This window comes from Moschus berezovskii, chromosome 26 (assembly GCF_049115385.1).
Source record: "Moschus berezovskii isolate FMDL1 chromosome 26, NW_MosBer_1.0, whole genome shotgun sequence".
In the NCBI taxonomy this organism is placed as follows: Eukaryota; Metazoa; Chordata; class Mammalia; order Artiodactyla; family Moschidae; genus Moschus; species Moschus berezovskii.
In genome coordinates this window covers 14,502,172-14,521,511 of record NC_142485.1, presented here as the reverse complement: position 1 = coordinate 14,521,511, position 19,340 = coordinate 14,502,172, and the positions used below count along the sequence as shown (strand labels likewise).

General features: G+C 40.9%; 1 protein-coding gene across 1 annotated transcript in view; it reads left to right on the top strand.

The window, feature by feature from the left end:
- UNC5D (unc-5 netrin receptor D) overlaps window positions 1-19,340 on the top strand; it is a 642,973-nt gene that overhangs the window by 14,666 nt on the left and 608,967 nt on the right. The window lies entirely within an intron of this gene.

Sequence of the window (19,340 nt, the reverse complement as noted above, 5' to 3'; positions counted from 1 at the left end):
TAAATTTTGAAGAGAAAATTTAATCCTCATGCTCTCAATCAGCTGATGCCAGGACCTCCATCTCAGAAAAATTTACTCAGCATCTTGGGGGAGAGGATCCACTGATACTGTTTTTAAGTTCCTCAGGTGAGACTCAGTTTGGGAACCAAGGATTGAGAGCCACTGGTTTAATGGGTGCATTGATTGTGAGCAAATGTAGAAACTGATCCTGTTGTTTTTTTTTTTTTCCTTTGAGATTTAGAGAAGATATTTGACAATCCTGATCACAGCAAAGTGCAAGGGATTAAGATGGTCACCCAGGTTGCTCCTCCCCATTGCATTAAGCCTTAGATTTTCATGTTGGATCACAAATAACTTGGATGACTGGCATTGGATAATGGTACTCAGCATTTCAGTCTTAGGAACTTGCCTCTTCCTGCTAGGATGGAGGAACTGAGGTATTGATCAAAAGGATGTGATTAAATAAGAAACATGGTATAATAATGGAACAGAGTTTTAAGAACTCACGGTTGGAGGTGGCACCATATGTTTCCCTTCTGGCAAAAGCTCAAGGGCCCACAAATGGAGAGTCCTACTAGAGCCCATCTAACGTCTCCTACGTCCAGGATGTAAGTGATAAGTGGTCACATTTATAAGTGGGTTTATATCTTGGTGCTCATTGTGGTGTTGGGTGAAGGCAGCATAGCCCCTCTTACAGTGCTGGGCATGGCCCCATCAGCACCGTTGTTGTTGATGGAGTTGGGTGGGAACAGCTGGTACCTCTTTGCCAATTTAGGAACTGTGACATAGCAATTCTTTCTAAAGCAAGTGTTTCTTAAAGTTCTATCCTGCTCACAGCTGCCAATGGTTCCTTCCTTGTCTGTGAAATCAAATAATTTCGTGAATTCTTGCACATGAGTTTAGTTCAAAGAATCAGGATGGGTGTCTGTGCACTTCACCACCGTATTGATAGAATGTTATCAACCCTGACTCAGCTGTGTGTTTCTCCATTATTCTCATCCCACTGGTTCTCCTTCAGAAATAATATTACTTGAATTTTGTGCTTATCATTTCCTGGTCTTTAAAACGATCTCAAACAAATATGTTCAGTTCAGTTTAGTCGCTCAGTCGTGTCCGACTCTCCGCGACCCCATGAATCACAGCACACCAGGCCTCCCTGTCCATCACCAACTCCCAGAGTTCACTCAAACTCATGTCCATCGAGTCGGTGATGCCATCCAGCCATCTCATTCTCTGTCGTCCCCTTCTCCTCCCGCCCCCAATCCCTCCCAGCATCAGAGTCTTTTCCAGTGAGTCAACTTGTCGCATGAGGTGGCCAAAGTATTGGAGTTTCAGCTTTAGCATCAGTCCTTCCAGTGAACACCCAGGATTGATCTCCTTTAGAATGGACTGGTTGGCTCTAGGTACTTCTAAACAAAGTTTACTTTTGCTTTTTTTGACATTTATTTACAGTCTTCAGCAATTGTTTTTTTCACCCAGTATTAGTTTTCAGCTATGTTATGTTGAATCACTTCCCTCCTTTACAATATTTGGTGCTGTGACTGAACCATAATTGACTTATTTATTTTACTCTCAGTGATATTTGGCTAGTTTTCAGGTTGTTTTTTTTCTATTATGAAAAGTGCTACCAGGACCATTCATGTACCTGTCTAACGGTACCCACTTTTCAAGTGTTTCTCATCTGAGAGTAAATTATTAAGACCCAGAGCATGAATATGTTAGAATTTCCAGATAAGCCAAAGCATTTTTCAAAGATGAGTTCTCATCACTTCACATCAGCCAACAGTTATTACTTCCAGGCCTAGAGATTTCTGCTAATTTAGTGGGTATAATATGATTATCTCTGAATGGACTTAATTTCCATATCCCTGATTACTAATGAAGTTAAACATTGTTTCGTTTATTTCATTGCCATTTATATTTCTTCTATAAACACCTACTCAAGTCTTTTGCTCATTTTTTCTATTTGTCTTAATGAATTGCAGGAGTTTTAAATGCGCATATGTGTATGTGTGTGTGCATACTAAGTCACTTCAGTTTTGTCCAGCTCTTTGCGACTCTATGGACAGTAGCCCGCCAGGCTTCTCTGTCCATGGGGATTCTCCAGGCCAGAAAACTGGAGTGGGTTGCCATGCCCTCCTCCAGGGGATCTTCCTGATCCAGGGATTGAACCCGCGTTCTCCAGCACTGGCAGGCAATTTCTTTACCACTAGCGCCACCTGGGAAGCCCATGATTGTGTATGTATGTGTGTATGTGTGTGTATATATATTTTAATTAGCTTTAATATGTTATATGTGGTTGGAATTTCTTTGTTTTTTTTTAACTTAATGGTATTTTCTGATGACTTGGATTTTTAATGTTTTCTTCTTATGAACTCAGTTTTAATTTTATGGTAATCAGTGTTGTCAATCGTTTTATGTTCTTTTGTGTCATGTTTAGGAAATCCTTCCTGAATCTCATGTAGTATATTCTTCTATAGTCTAAAATTTTATATTTTGGTCTTTCATATTTATGCCTTAATCCATCCAGAATAGATTTTTTTTTTTCTGTGTAGAGTTAGGGATTTAATTTCATTCTTTCATGTGAATAACCAGTTGTCACAGAACCATTGATTGAGGGGATCTCCCTCCTTTTTCTAATGATCTGTAGTGCCATCTTTGTAATATATGAAAGTTTCACAGATGCTCGGAGTGTTTTAGTCTGGGGTTAAATGTTCTTCCAACGAATCTTTCTGGTTTCATTTCCCACTGCCCTTTCATGTACCCCCTACTCATCCAGACTCCATGCTGTGCTTCAAAATTGTCTCATGATTTCCTTTGTCTTGTGCATTTTGTCCTTTTCTTATGTGTCACATCCTACCCATGCTGTTGTTTTTAGGTATATTTATTTCTCTTTTGCTTCATATTGTGTATCAGTTTTTGAAAGCAGGCTTTGTTTTGTTCGTCTTTGATACTTGTGAGCAGAAGCTGGTGTCTTTTACTGAATAGCTATTTGATAAATTGTTGACCTAAATTGGGCTTTGGAATAGAAAGGATCTTAGAAATTACCCAACCAGTCTCATTTTATTTGCCCACCCCAATCATTTGGGGTTTGCAGAGTTTCAATGCAGTGCCCAGGGTCATACAGCTTGGTTGGTCCCTGACTTTTTTCCTTGAGCTTATTCTAGAACATCTTTCATTATCAGTTCTGTCAGCGAGGAACTAAAGTATCAGTCACTGTTCAGAAATAGGAACTAATCCTGAAAATCCTGGAAAACCAACACACATGGTAGGTCCATGATCCCTTGGCTTGTTGAATCAGTTTTGGACAGTGATGTTCACACCACATCCAAACATTGAGCATTTCCCAAACATGCTGTACAGGCTCCCATCTCTGGGCCCTTGTTCATATTCCTTGTTCAACAGAACTGTTTTTACAGACCACTGTCCACGAGTCTTCTGTACTCCTAGAGATTAATTTCTTGTTGAATGCTCTCTTTCCATACTTTGACATCACCTCCGTTCCTCCACCAAATAAATAATTAATTTATTTTTTAATTAAAATTTTATTTTTTCTTGATTTTTGTCTCCTTAGAGGTGAGAGGCAATTTACTATTCTACCATGTCTTCTCAGAACCTAACCCAGGGCTGTGTCTGCTCTAAGTTAGGGTTTTTTGTATATAAGTTTTTAAAAAGTTTGTTTATTTTTGGCTGAGCTGGGTCTTCATTGCCGTGTGGGCTTTTCTCTAGTTACAGCAAGCAGACATTACTCTCTAGGTGCGGTCTGCAGTATTCTCATTATGGTGGCTTTTCTTTTTGTGGAGCACAGGCTCTAGGGAGCACGGGATTCCACAGTTGCAGCTCCCGGGCTCTCAGTTCAGTTCAGTCACTCAGTCGTGTCTGACTCTTTGTGACCCCATGGACTGCAGCATGCCAGGCCTCCGTGTCCATCACCATCTCCTGGAGTTCATTCAAGCTCATCTCCATTGAATCGGTGATGCCATCCAACCATCTCATCCTCTGTCATCCCCTTCTCTTCCCGCCTTCAGTCTTTCCCAGAATCAGGGTCTTTTCCAGTGAGTCAGTTCTTCACATCAGGTGGCCAAAGTATTGGAGTTTCGGCTTCAGCATCAGTTCTCCCAGTGAATATTCAGGACTGACTTCCTTTAGGATGGACTGGTTGGATCTCCTTGAAGTTCAAGGGACTCTGAAGAATCTTCTCCAACACCACAGTTCAAAAACCTCCTAGGCTGTAGCACAGGCTTAATTGTTGTGGCCCGTGGGCTTAGTTTGTCCTTGGCATGTGGGATCTTCCCAGATCAGGGATTGAACCCCAAGGCTCCTGCATTGGCAGGTGGGTTCTTTACCACTGAGCCACCAGGGAAGCCTTTAAGTTAGGTTTTTAAGATGCTCCATATGCAAAAACCAAACAAGCCCCCCCCCCAAAAAAAAAAAAACAAAACCCCACCAAAAAACCCACAAAACCTTCAAGTAAGCTTATAAATATGTCCTGTCATTCCACCTTTTAGATGTGTAATTAGGGTGAAATCAAATTTTATGTAATTCACCTATTTAATGCTGGGAACTTCTGAGCAGGAGAACATCCAGAAGTGGAGTCAGGGGGCTAGCAGGGGCTGCCACAGGGTGTCTAGGAGCTGACACATTTTTCTCTACTCTTTTAGTCACATGTGGGCTACATGGTTAGAGTAACACAAGTAATGAGCCTGGAGAGCTTTATTTGTGCCTATTCCAAGTAGCTTTTTTGGGTGAAAAAAAATTTTTTTTCTGACTTAGAAGGATGTTCTGTGCTCATTGTAAGAAGTTTGAAAATATGGGAAGGTACTAAAGAGGACAGAAATCCCCAACAGAGCGTTCAGAAATAGCCACCTTACAGGAGTTCTTATGGTGCCTTTGGTTGTTGGCAGATCTCTACTGGTCCCTCATGTTCTTCAACTTTTGGAAGGAGAACCAGTTACCTAATTACTGAACCAGATACATTAGTTCAGCTCTCCTTGTCTTTTCAGAAAGTTCACATTGTGGTGGCAGACTTAATGCCTCCTTGCTGTATCTTGTGTGCTTTGGATAATGTGAAATGATCACATTGTTGTTTTTTCTACAACTGACCAGAGCTGGTGTACTTACCCTTTGTTGTGCCCAAGATCATGAGTAGCAACTTCTTGAGAAGAGTTACACAGTAGGGCTTTGTGTTAACTGAACCAAGATATACACTTATTTTTTCTCTCTTCAGTTTGAGAAAGGCAAAGTGATTGAAGTACACTTTCAGAACAGAATTTTTGATATTCAGAACAGAATTTTTGACATTTACAACAGAATTTTTAAAATTTTTTAAATTAAAAAATTTTTAAAAACTCTTCAAGACAGCTTTGAAGGATGGTTTTCTTATTCCCAGTATGTTACCGTATACTGGTTTTATCTTGGTGTCAGAATGAATCAAACTTTGGCCAGTATGAGTTCTGACTACTGAATACTTGGACAAATAGGGATACATTTATTAGAATATTTATTGTTCTTATGTGGTTGGGGACTATCTCAGTTGTGGTAAGGTCTTATCTCTAGGTAGCCAAGAGCAGGGATCACATTACATATGCTCAAATTATATTCTGTGTTGTTTTATTTCTTGGAGTTGAATAGGAATTTTCCTAGGCAAAGTTAATTAAGATTAGAGCAATTAGTCATTGCTAGGTCTCCTTCCCACCTTCTTATGCTAATTTATTAATAAAATGCATGTGAAGTAATTAAGATGTAGAAAATGAAAATCAGGAGACCATATATTTTGGCATAGCATGACTTAACATGTTCTCAGCTCATCCATCTCTCCATCACCACCCTCCCTCATGGCCAAAGTACTTAGCTCCGGAGTGAAAACATCAACAGTTCCTCACCTATAGAGTTGTTTTCGTCTATGTGTATCTATCTATACGTCTATGTGTGTGTATACGTAATGACATCAGAGTTCTGTAGCTTGTAATGGTTTTATAGTAAGCTGAATGTGTTTCCTCGTTTGATACCTGCTGACAGGGGCAGTTTGTTTTCTAAATCTTTGAATACTTATTTGGCCTGTTTTAGTAATTCAAGGAATACGTGAAGAGTAGAATGGATGAATCACAATGAGTATTTGTGTGTTAGTTGAGCTCTGATTTGATAATTATGTTAATGTGAATGTTTGCTATGTATCACCCATCACACTAGAGGCTTAACATATATGTGCTTTAATTCCTACAACAACCTGTGAAGGTAGGCGTTATCGTTTGCTTTACAAATAGGGAAATTCATAGTCAACTGTACTTATTTAAGTCCACACTACTGATCACTATGAGCGTAGGGAGTTGGCAAAGGTCAGCTTTGCTCCAACACATGCATTCTTTCCTACTATCAAAGCAGGATGCCTTCTAATTTTGACCTGTATGTGTGTGTGTATACGTATGTGTATACACACAATGGAATATTACTCAGCCATAGAAAAGAGTGAAATAATGCCATTTGTTGCAATGTGGATATACCCGGAGATTATCATACTAAGTGAAGGAAGTCAGAAAGAGAAATATTAGGTGATATCACCTATATGTGGAATCTATAAAATAATACAAATGAATCTGTACACAAAACAGAAACAGTAACAGAATACAGATTTATGTTTACCGAAGGAGGAAGGCAGAGGGGAGGGATACGTTAGGAATATGAAATTAACAGATACAAACTACTATACATAAAACAGAGAAGCAGCAAGGATTTTTTTGTATAGCAGAGGGAACTATGTTCAATATCTTAATAACCCATAATGAAAAATAATCTGAAAACAGTAACAATATATTTTGTTGGACACCTGAAACTGACACGATATTGTAGAAGTACTGTGTGAGTAGTATGATAAATACAATTTGTATCCTCCAAACTAGGTTTTTGTCATCTTAATACATGAAAGTAAATTTAAATTTTAAAAAATGCCCTCTGACTTTGTAATGAAGATTCTCATGAGTGTCAAAGGCTTCTTTGGATATAGTATTCCTTTCAGAGCCAGCCATGGTAGCTTTCCCGAATCACTGTGCTGTCCATATGAAACTAACACAGTATTGTACATCAGTTGTACTTCAATAAATAACAGTGACAAAGAGCTTTCCCAGTCCCTTAGTCCCCAGGGATGGTAGAGGTTCCCTAAGAAAACGTGCTGAAATCCAGCTTCTTGATTCTGTCTTTGGCTCCTGACTCTGCTGTGAGCAGTTTATCAATTACAGGTTTTCCTAATGTGTAAGTGTCCTTGAATATCAGTCTTGTTTTCCCCTTTGACAGTTTAAGCAGTGAGCATGGACATGACAGTGTCTGGCTCTCTGGGCCTGGCTGGATGACAAGCACATTTTGCTGCTCTTATACTTGGGGAGACTGGACCCAATCTCCGTGCCCTCCTCAGGGCCTGTCTGTGCTTCATGTACATTCAAAAGAAGATTGCAACAGTAAGCCCCCTGCCATGGATATGGTATTATGTATGGCTGACCTTGCTTTGGGCAAAGAATATGCATGCGTTGATGTACAAACTAATAATAGTTGGCAATAGTAATTATAGGCCAAATGATTACCTCAGGTAAAATTAGCAACCTGCATTTTAACAGGGCTTTCATCGCCTGAAATTCACTAATAGAATTAACCCCGTTGGTGGATACAGGGAATTCACATGTATTTAACATATCCGTGCACTGTGACATCCAGATTATGGGACCTTTTAATTTTAGTCCTCAAAGGGAAGAAGTTGAGATTACAGAGAAGGAAATAAAATTGGAAGGTATTAGCTAGATTTTCCTGGGTCATTACAGGTTCTAAGTGATGTATCTGAATATTAAAATAAAAAAAAAACTCTTCCAAAAAATAGTTATTGAGTATATTCCCTGGTGGATCAGACAATAAAGAATCTCCCTGCAATGCAGGAGACCCTGGTTTGTTCCCAGGGTTGGGCAGATTCCCTGGAGAAAGAAATGGCAACCCACTTCAGTATTCTTGCTTGGAGAATCCTGTGGACAGAGGAACCTGGCCAGCTACAGTCCACGGGGTTGCAAAGAGTCAGACACGACCGAGTGACTAACATACCAGGTGTATAGATATTGTTTTTGAAAGAGGCAACAAAGAATATACTTACAAAGCACACTCTCTACAATCAGACTGAGTTAGAATTTAGTTTTTAGCACTCATCAGCTGTGTGACTGTAGGAAAATTAACTGACCTTTCTGTATGCTGTCTCCTCATCTGTAAAATGGGGATAAGTAATAGTATCTGCTACTTAGGGATATTGTGAGGATTAATTAAACTCACATATGCAAAGTACTTACAATTCTCATATGTAATATTTTATCTATATTTATCACTCTTACTTCCATATTGAATCACTGTGCAAGAGACTGGGATCTAGAAATAAAAGCTACCGTACCTGCCATCGAGGATCTTCCAGCCGAGTGAGGGAGATGCTGGAATCCACTCTACAAGGCTTTGTGGGAAATTCAGGGAGGAAGTAGAACTTGGAACATGGAGTTTACTCCAGGTCAGCTGAGTGATGAATTTTGAGAAGGATGGTTTGGGAGATAGAGGGCATTCAAGACAGCACAAATCAGGACAAGATTCCTCCCCTCTAAGAAATGACTTCCTCTGCTTACCCCCAGCCAGCCAGTCATCTGACAGAATAGAAAACGTTATATTCCATGGAGAAATAAACATACAGATGTCCTTGGAAGAGGGTTCCGTTGACTCGTTCTGAGGTGTTAAGTTCTGAAATCCCGTCCTCTTTATAAAGTAGTTTCTAATAGTGAGGTACCAATGGCAGACGGAAGCTGCAGCCATCATTTTAAGACTAGATTTCTGACGGGAAGGAGAAGGCTCACACGGAGGACCAGACCCAGGGAAGTGAGAGCCCGTGTTTGGTGGTGCTGTCTGGTGATCAGGATGGGAGAGGTCATGAGTGGACCTTGGTTTTACGCACATGACAGTATGGTCCAGGGTGGAAATTAACGCAGGCTAGACACTCATCCTCATTGTGGCTCAGAAAAGAGTTGATTCAATGAGAGACAGACCCACAGACATTTGAGAGCGGCCGATACCTCGTTCTGTTTTCCAGCCACGGACTCCAGGGTGCTCGGTGTTTATCCCTCTAGATGCTGTAACTGCTCCCCATCACGTGGCTGGTTCATTTTTACCTTTTCCAAGTGAACACTTTAGGCAGGCTGATTTACTTTTTTTTTTTTTTCCTCCTCTCTGAAATAGAGAAGTGCTCTTTAGCACTTTTACCCTTTGAAAATATAAAATCACTCAAGGGCTTTCATATTTTCAAAGGGCAGAAGCAACTTTAGCGAGAGAGAAGAGTGCAAAAAGCCGACTGATCTTTTTTTTTTAAGTGCTATAATGAAAACATGTATAAGACATATCCTCCAGGCCTCTGTGTGTGGACGCTGGTAAGAGGTGGCCGACGTAAAGAGAGGGAGAGGGCAGAGATGGATGCAGATCTGCAGAGTGAGTTGGCTTTCTCTGTGGCTGGGATTTTATTCTTTTCCTTTTTAACTTACTGGGGAAGAAACAATGCTTACCATTTTCCCCAAAGCACATGCTAAGATCTGCCTAAGTGGTAGCCCTCCATAATTTTCGGCCTTCGTTGGATCTTAGTTCTCAACCAGGGATCAAACCCGCACCCTGGAAGTGAAAGTGTGGAGTCCCAAACACTGGGCTGCCAAGGAAGTCTTCAGCCCTCCATATTTTATTTATATTTTTAAATATTTTTTCATATAGACCATTTTTAAGTCTTTATTGAATTTGTTAAAGTATTGTTTTTTTTTTTCGGCCCTGAGGCATGTGGCATCATAACTCCCAGACCAGGGATCGAACCCATGCCCCCTGTAAAATCCTAACCACTACCACCATGGAAGTCCTTGGCTTCCATATTTTAATTGAGAAAATGATGGCTTCCTTCTTTGACATGGATTTGCTAAATCTCAGACCCCTGAGGATGAAATCATAACCATCAGGAATTTCATTGTGTTATTCCTGAGTGAGTTTTGCCTTCGGCGTGACAGCTATAGTTATGTCTCCTGGAAGATGCAGAGAGAGCAGTTGACCTGTCAGGTAAGAAACAAATAACAGAGCTAGCAGCCAGGCCCATTATCTTAGCGCTGCACCATACCTGCACACGGCAGACACCTCTGGAGCGGTCCATCATTCAAAAGGGCCATATTTTACCCAATGAGGTGCTTACTACGAACTGCTATAGAAATGATCTACTAACTCCAGCTTCGTTGGCAGTCCTGGATGAGGGCATTCTGTGTCTCTTTACCTCCTCCCCAAATCACAACAGAGTATTATCTGCAGGTAGGATTTTACTTACGTTTAGTGTTAAATGTAAACATCAACAGTGTCATAAGGCATTCCTGGCAGGTGTGATTCTTCAATGCTGTGTGCCAGAAATGGGGTCCTCTGTTGGGGACCCCAGGGGTTACAGCATTAACCAGCAGGCTCTAGAATTGTCACAGACTTGGTTCTAAGAAGACATCCAGGACACTGCTGGCTCTTTCCAGGTTGAGTTGGGTTGGAATCTGTACATGCGTGCTAAGTCGCTTCAGTCATGTCTGATTCTTTGTGACCCTATGGGCTGTAGCCTGCCAGGCTCCTCTGACCATGGGATTCTCCAGGCAAAAATACTGGAGTGGGTTGCCATTCCCTTCTCCAGGATTGGAGTTTACTGGAGTTTAAAGCCAATGAAGGATACCTTTGCCATTTCGGTGACTCAAGGGTATTGTGATGAATTTTTCTTTTTATTAAGGCAGCCTGCATTGCTGAGGTCTGGAGACAGGGGGAATCTTCTGAGTGGTAGAGTCCCACTCTTCCCTGGCTTTAAAGCAGAAAAGTGATTTAACTGTGAAACCATGTAAGAGTTTATGATGTTGCCTTAGAGAGACTTGCCCATCAAAGGGCAACTTAAAATTCATGCACAGTAGCCACTGTGAAGGAATACCTAAGACTCATAAATAAAACAAACCTACCTTAATTTATGGCCAGGACCTTCTCTACCCATTGAGCTATTCAGAACTCTGCACAATTGATGTTTCTTTCCTCCAGTTATTTCGGTAAAAAAATGAACTCTATTTTATGCCATACAAGCATACTAATAAACCAGTGTTTTGCTGCTTATAAAGGCAAACTGTCACCTGTTAAAATATGTAACTGTCATAGAAAGATAAAAAAGGATCATTTAATAATGATGAACAATGTGCATGTGGCATAAATAGAATCCAAAAGGTAAACAGCAGTTTATTATGCCAGAGCCAGCCAGAGCTATTCCTCAGTGTGGAGGGCTCTCCACTGATCTGTGAGCCCTTCCTTTTAAGGGAAATATAACCTGGCTTAACAGTGATGCCTGTGTGTGTGTATTTAATGGAAGCTCATTGCTGTTACAAAATCTGGACTGTTGCTCTCATGATGGAGGGGAAAAAGTGGCTTTCAGGCGTATATCCTTAACTGATGAGGAAAATCTTCAATGTTACATTGTTTTCCTGAGCTTGATAATAGGGAATATTTAGAAGTTTCATTGTTCTAGTAGGTTTGGAAAGGAGGTTGTTTTTAATTAAGCTCTTCAGCTGCTTCTCAGTGTTTGAAGCCAAATATATCCTAGCAAGAGTATATCTGATGTGACTAAATAAAGCCAGTGTTAGCAAAAATAGAAGTGGGTTTATTGTAGCTGCCTGGGTTTCTTGATCTCTTTTTATCGACCCGTACGAATAATCCGTCCAAGATACAGCATTGAAAACTCCAGATTTCCTTTTTGATGTCAGGGGATGATTGTAGCCAGTGGACAGTATTAAAGTTGCATCCTCGTACACTGAATTTTAAGAGGCACTGAAGGGTTCTTTGGTTTTGGTGCAATGAACAAGAGATTGTAATGAAACTTTTTAAAATTAACACATTCTTCAGTTGTAGTCTGTTCTACTTCAGGGAACTAAAAACCACAAGAAGAGTTTTCTTCTCTTCTGGAGTCATTTCTTCTCCCTGTTTCCGGTTAGCATGTATTTGTATTGACTAAAGTCTTGGAAGTGACAATATGGTCAGCTCAATAAATATTGAATGTTTTAAAGATTTTTGTAAATATTTGCCCAACAGACAGCCTTGTCTTCTTAAATATTTGGCCTTGTATATTAGGTTCAACGTGCAATGATTTAAAAGCTTATTCAACTATTGAACAGAACCATACCAGTTTTAAAAAGTCTTTCCAAGCCCAGTTAAATTGGAAAGCGTTGTATTCAGCGAATAATCAGTTCAGTTCAGTCGCTCAGTCGTGTCCGACTCTTTGTGACCCCATGAATCATAGGCCTCCCTGTCCATCACCAACTCCCGGAGTTCACTCAAACTCATGTCCGTCAAGTTGGTGATGCCATCCAGCCATCTCATTCTCTGTCGTCCCCTTCTCCTGCCCCCAATCCCTCCCAGCATCAGAGTCTTTTCCAGTAACTCAACTCGTCGCATGAGGTGGCCAAAGTATTGGAGTTTCAGCTTTAGCATCAGTCCTTCCAATGAACAGCCAGGACTGATTTCCTTTAGAATGGACTGGTTGTATCTCCTTCTAGTCCAAGGGACTCTCGAGAGTCTTCTCTCACACCACAGTTCAAAAGCATAAATTCTTCGGTGCTCAGCTTTCTTCACAGTCCATCTCTCACATCCATTCATGACCACTGGAAAAACCATAGCCTTGACTAGATGGACCTTTGTTGGCAAAGTAATGTCTCTGCTTTTCAATATGCTATCTAGGTTGGTCATAACTTTCCTTCCAAGGAGTAAGCGTCTTTTAATTTCATGGCTGCAGTCAGCATCCGCAGTAATTTTGGAGCCCCCCAAAATTAAGTCTGACACTGTTTCCACTGTTTCCCATTCTATTTCCCATGAAGTGATGGGACCAGATGCCATGATCTTAGTTTTCTGAATGTTGAACTTTAAGTCAACTTTTTCACTCTCTTCTTTCACTTTCATCAAGGGGCTCTTTAGTTCCTCTTCACTTTCTGCTATAAGGGTGGTGTCATCTGCAAATCTTGATACAAATCAGAGCAGATAAAACTGTATTGACAGGATTCAGAAGGGCTTCCTTGGAAAGCAAGAGTGAACTAGTTTCTGGGATAGGAATGACCATTGCTTTGTGTCCCAGCTCCTTAGGCAGTGTCCCCTTCATACTAAGATTTCTTTTCCTGGAAATTTCCCTTAGCAAAATTCTTAACTGATTTGTTTGCCAAAGTGACTTATAGACCTATAGCAAAACAATCAATTCATAAATTCAAGTTGGAATCCTGAATATTAGGTCCTAGAAAGTTATGACCAACCTAGATAGCATATTAAAAAGCAGAAACATTACTTTGCCAACCAAGTTCCATCTAGTCAAGGCTATGGTTTTTCCCGTGGTCACGTATGGATGTGAGAGTTGGACTGTGAAGAAAGCTGAGCACCGACGAATTGATGCTTTTGAACTGTGGTGTTGGAGAAGACTCTTGAGAGTCCCTTGGACTGTGAGGAGATCCAACCAGTCCATTCTAAAGGAGATCAATCCTGGGTGTTCATTGGAAGGACTGATGTTGAAGCTGAAGCTCCAATACTTTGGCCACCTCATGCGACGAGTTGACTCACTGGAAAAGACTCTGATGCTGGGAGGGATTGGGGGCAGGAGGAGAAGGGGACGACAGAATGAGATGGCTGGATGGCATCACCGACTCTGTGGACATGAGTTTGAGTGAACTCCGGGAGTTGGTGATGGACAGGGAGGCCTGGCGTGCTGTGATTCACGGGGTCGCGAAGAGTCGGACACGACTGAGCCACTGAACTGAGGGCAAGATTTGGTTACCTTCTCATACTCCTTAGTCAAATGAAGCTTTCAGTATCAGAAATCTGTTTCTTCAACCCTCATTTCTATTATTCCTACCAAATTGACAGCAGTTCTTTTTTGCCTTTATGATAAAGTACAGACTCGTTAATGCTGTAGTTTGGCCTCAATCTACCTTTCTTTAATAAGAGAATTTTTAAAGCCAATTCGCTTTTTTTGGCCACACTGCTGGCATGTGGGACCGTAGTTCCCTGATCAGGGATTGAACTCATGCCCCCTGCTGCCCTGCAGTGAAAGCGTGGCGTCTTAACCACTGGACCACCAGGGAAGTCCTTCAACTTACTTTTCTAACTTCATGCCTCACCACTGTCCATTGTCTACTTTACTCTTCATGCAAATGTACCATGAGCTTTTCACAGCTCTGTACCTTTGCATAAGACTGTTTACCAGGACACCCATCCGCCTGACCGCTCTGTCAGGCTGTTGAACTCTTACTTAGTCTTCAAAGCCCAATTCAAAGATGACCACCACTGGCAATTCTTGGACAGGACAAATCACTCCTCCCTGAAGCCAGTACTTCAGATAGGGCATTGCTAGTATTCAGTGGCAATTCATAGATAGCTCATTTCTGTAAGTTTGTTGACATGTCATAGATACCTAATAAATTGGTATTCTTCTTTGTTATGAATGGTGGACTTTTTCATTCAACCTGGTGGTGATGGAACTCCCTGTCTATGGTTTTGTATCCGAACAGGATGGGTATATTTAGACTTTAAAAGAGCATTTGAGTGTTAAGCCTTAATCGCTGGATAGTTGGTTGTGAGAATACAAACCAAATACATCCTTAGCCTGTTAGCCTTGGGGGCTGTCACCTATTTCCCTAGCCTGTAACTATCTTATTTGACAAATAGGAATAAATAAAAATATTCTTTCCCACTGAATTGGATGCAAATTCTGAAGTGACAAAAAATTGACAGAAATGTACTTGAAAATTATGTTCACATGTGGGTTTTTTGACTCTAATTAATACCAGTATTTATTTTAATACATTTTCTGGAAAAAAGCCATGTTTTATTTTTTTGTGATGAAGCTTACATGGGTTGTCCTTTATTTGGTCCAGGAGCAAACATAATCAAACCAGGTCTTGTGATCTCTAAGATCTGGTGACATTTTGGAGAGTAAAAACATGTGCTCATTTATATTCAGCCACAGAATATACAGACCAGATTTACAGCATGACCTGTAGCTTATCAATTCATTGATCTATTTGCTCAGCACTGCAGATGGTATAAGTGCAAATGAATAGAGTGATAAAATTCCTCCACAAGCCTTTGAAGTGGAGCTTGCAGTATAAGCTCTTGGGCTGCAGAATATCTTTTTTGGTGAAATATTGCCAATATAGAGAAAAAAAAGAGAATACTATATAGTGACTATCCCTATGGCTGCACCAAGTTTCATTAAATATCTACTTTGAATCTAGAAATTAATCTTAAAAATTAAGCTTTTTGAATATTTAAACCACAAATTGATTCTTTTGCCCACTCAGCCTATAGGCAGGGCCATCCTGAGATGGAGGAGATAGCATGGAAGAGGTGGGATGACACAGTCTGAAGGGCTTGCCATGATGGTAAGTAATGGTCTGGTTTTCACTCACCTGCATGAAGTGGGAAGATAGCTTGTAAATATTCCTGTGAACAAATATAGACAGTCCTAATAAGACAACTGGGGGTGGGAGGAGAAGGGGACGACAGAGAATGAGATGGCTGGATGGCATCACCGACTCGATGGACATGAGTTTGAGTGACTCCGGGAATTGGTGATGGACAGGGAGGCCTGGCGTGTTGTGATTCATGGGGTCGCAAAGAGTTGGGCACGACTGAGTGACTGAACTGAACTGAATAAGACAAGCACAGATGAAACTAGAAGAAAATGGCAGATCTGTACTTCCCCAGATCTGAGCACTGATTCCCCGTTACCCAGGTTGGGAGGGAAAACAATAACAGTCATACCAGGTTTGATAGAAAGTCAAATCATTTTATAGTGATGTTATTTTGACCACAGTTAATAATAATTCCACCCCTTTGTGGTAAGACTGCTACCTAATCATCAATTCAGTTCAGTCGCTCAGTCGTGTCTGACTCTTTGCAACCCCATGGACTCAGCACGCCAGGCTTCCCTGTCTATCACCAATTCCCGGAGCTGGCTCACATTCATGTCCATTGAGTCAGTGATGCCATCCAACCATCTCATCCTCTGTCATCGTCTCCTCTTGTCTTCGGTCTTTCCCAGCAGCAGGGTCTTTTCACATAAGTCAGTTCTTCGCATCAGCTGACCAAAGTATTGGAGCTTCAGCGTCAGTCCTTCTAATGAATATTCAGGACTGATTTCCTTTAGGATGGACTGGTTGCATCTCCTTGCAGTCCCAGGGACTCTCAAGAGTCTTCTTCAGCACTGCAGTTCAAAAGCATCAATTCTTTGGTGTTCAGCTTTCTTTATAGTCCAACTGTCACATCCATACATGACCACTGAAGAACCATAGCTTTGACTAGATGGACCTTCACAGTATGAAGCTAGTGTGATGCCTAATCATATCATACAATATATTTAAGTGTGGAGGAATAATAACTAGTAAGGGATGTGAGAGTTGGACTGTGAAGAAAGCTGATCGCCGAAGAATTGATGCTTTTGAACTGTGGTGCTTTAGAAGACTCTTGAGAGTCCCTTGGACTGCAAGGAGATCCAACCAGTCCATTCTAAAGGAGATCAATCCTGGGTGTTCATTGGAAGGACTGATGCTAAAGCTGAAACTCCAATACTTTGGCCACCTGATGCGAAGAGCTGACTCACTGGAAAAGAGTCTGATGCTAGGAGGGATTGGGGGTGGGAGGAGACGGGGACGACAGAGAATGAGATGGCTGGATGGCATCACCGACTCGATGGACATGAGTTTGAGTGAACTCCGGGAGTTGGTGATGGACAGGGAGGCCTGGTGTGCTGTGATTCATGGGGTCGCAAAGAGTCGGACATGACTGAGTGACTGAATTGAACTGAACTGAAGGCATTTAAAAAAAAATTTATTGGAGTATAGTTGATTTACAATATTGTGTTAGTTCCAGGTATACAGCAAAGTGAATCAGTTTTGCATATACGTACATCCACTCTTTTTCATATTCTTTTCCCATATAGGTTATTACAGAGTATTGAGTAGAGTTCCCTGTGCTATACAGAAGGTTATTAGTGATCTATTTTATATATAGCAGTATTTATGTCAATCCCAGTCTCCCATTTTATCCCTCCACCCTTTCACTTTGGTAACCATGTTTGTTTCTACATCTGTATTTTTATTTCTATTTTGTAGATAAACTAATTTTTACCATTTTTTAAAATTTTTAGATTCCACATATAAGCGTTATCATATGATATCTGTCTTTGACTTCCCTGAGTATGACAATCTCTAGGTTCATTCATGTTCCATTATTTTTTATAAGATTCTGTATCTTTTAGAGATGCATTTTCTGAAAAAGGGCTATATATTAACAATTTTAGGCTTTGCCATAGGATGTATGCCGCAGATTCACTACCACAACTACTTTGTTAATGAAAGCAACCAAAGACACCCCATTAATGATAAAATTAATATGTAGTGGCTGTGTTCCAATAAAAATTTATTTGTAATAGCAGATAGCAGGCAGGATTTGACCTGTAGAATGTAATTCCCTATGGTTTTTCCCGTGGTCATGTATGGATGTGAGAGTTGGACTGTGAAGAAAGCTGATCGCCGAAGAATCGATGCTTTTGAACTGTGGTGTTGGAGAAGACTCTTGAGAGTCCCTTATACTGCAAGGAGATCCAACCAGTCCATTCTAAAGGAGATCAATCCTGGATGTTCATTGGAGGGACTGATGCTAAAGCTGAAACTCCAATACTTTGGCCACCTCATGAGACGAGCTGACTCACTGGAAAAGACTCTGATGCTGGGAAAGGTTGGGGGCGGGAGGAGAAGGGGACGACGGAGAATGAGATGGCTGGATGGCATCACCGACTCTGTGGACATGAGTTTGAGTGTACTCCGGGAGTTGGTGATGGACAGGGAGGCCTGGCGTGCTGTGATTCATGGGGTCGCGGAGAGTCGGACACGACTGAGCGACTGAACTGAACTGAACTGAACCTCTGTTAGAGATACATTGTAGAAAGGCTTCTGGAAATATGATGTCTGGGATTAGCATCAAAATACTCTGGAAGTGTAGGGGAAGTTTATAGAGATATAAATGAAGAAAGTTGGACCATGTGGTGATAATTATTGACGTTAGGTGATACATAAGGGTTAACAATGTATTTCTGACTATATATATTTAAATAATAAACCTCCAGAACATTAGGACAGACCTTATTTTTTTCCTTCAGGATGTTTAAAAATCAAGGTTCCGTCCAGAAACTTACAAAATTTCGCTATTTTGGATGATAAACGCTCAGAAACTTATTTCAGATTTCTTGAGACCAGAAGATAGTTTGCATTATACCATTGGATGAAAAGTTTCTTTCTTTTTCCTTGGTACAAATGGCCAAAATAATGTGCTCCAAAGATTACAGCATTCAATTGAAATGCATTCCTTTGTTGGCAAGTACTGTTGTAAAACAGATCATAAATTCACTGAAGACTTGAAGGAACAAGTATTAAAAAGACACTAGACCACATGGGAATCTGGCCAAAGAGTTAGATAAAAGTACAGAAATTTCAACATCTCAGAGCTAATGTTTGTTAGACCGTACTCCAGTGGTGAGATGTAGAAAGACCTTTGTCAGTTCCTCTTATTGTATGATGAACTTCACCAAATTTAGTGACTTAAGACCACTGCCGTTTTATTATGCTCTTGGATTCTGTGGGTCGAGAATTCAGTAGGGTTAATAGGGTGGGTTGTCCTCCACTGAAAGATGGCTGGGGCTTTGGCAGGGAAGGCTTGAATGCCTAGAAATGAGGGGACTGGTTAGGAATGGAATCATTTGGTACTTGGTGTTTATGTAGCCTCTGAGTAGTTGAGCTTCCCACAGCATGGCAGCTAGATTTTTTTTTTAGACTCACAATACATTTTTATTTTTATTTACTTATTTATTTTTGTCCATAGCACATGGCATGTGGGATCTTAGTTCCCTGACCAGGGATCGAACCTGCACATTCTGCTTTGGAAGCATGGAGTTTTAACCACTGGCCTGCCAGGGAAGTAGCTAGATGCTGAAAGGTAGCATCCCACGTTGGGTGAATGTTTCAAGGGAGCAGACCATGACCTAATCTCAGAAATCACTTCTGTCAGTGTGGATGGAAGCCATCAGAAGCCCACCTAAATTAAAAAGCAGGGGCATAGACCCACATGTAGATGGGAAGTGTTGAGGTATTAGGGGTCATGTATTAATATAAAATTGGCTTCCCAGGTGGTGCTAGTGGTAAAGAACCAGCTTGAGACTTGGGTTTGATTCTTAGGTCTAGAAGGCCTTTTGGAGGAGGGCACAGCAACCCACTCCA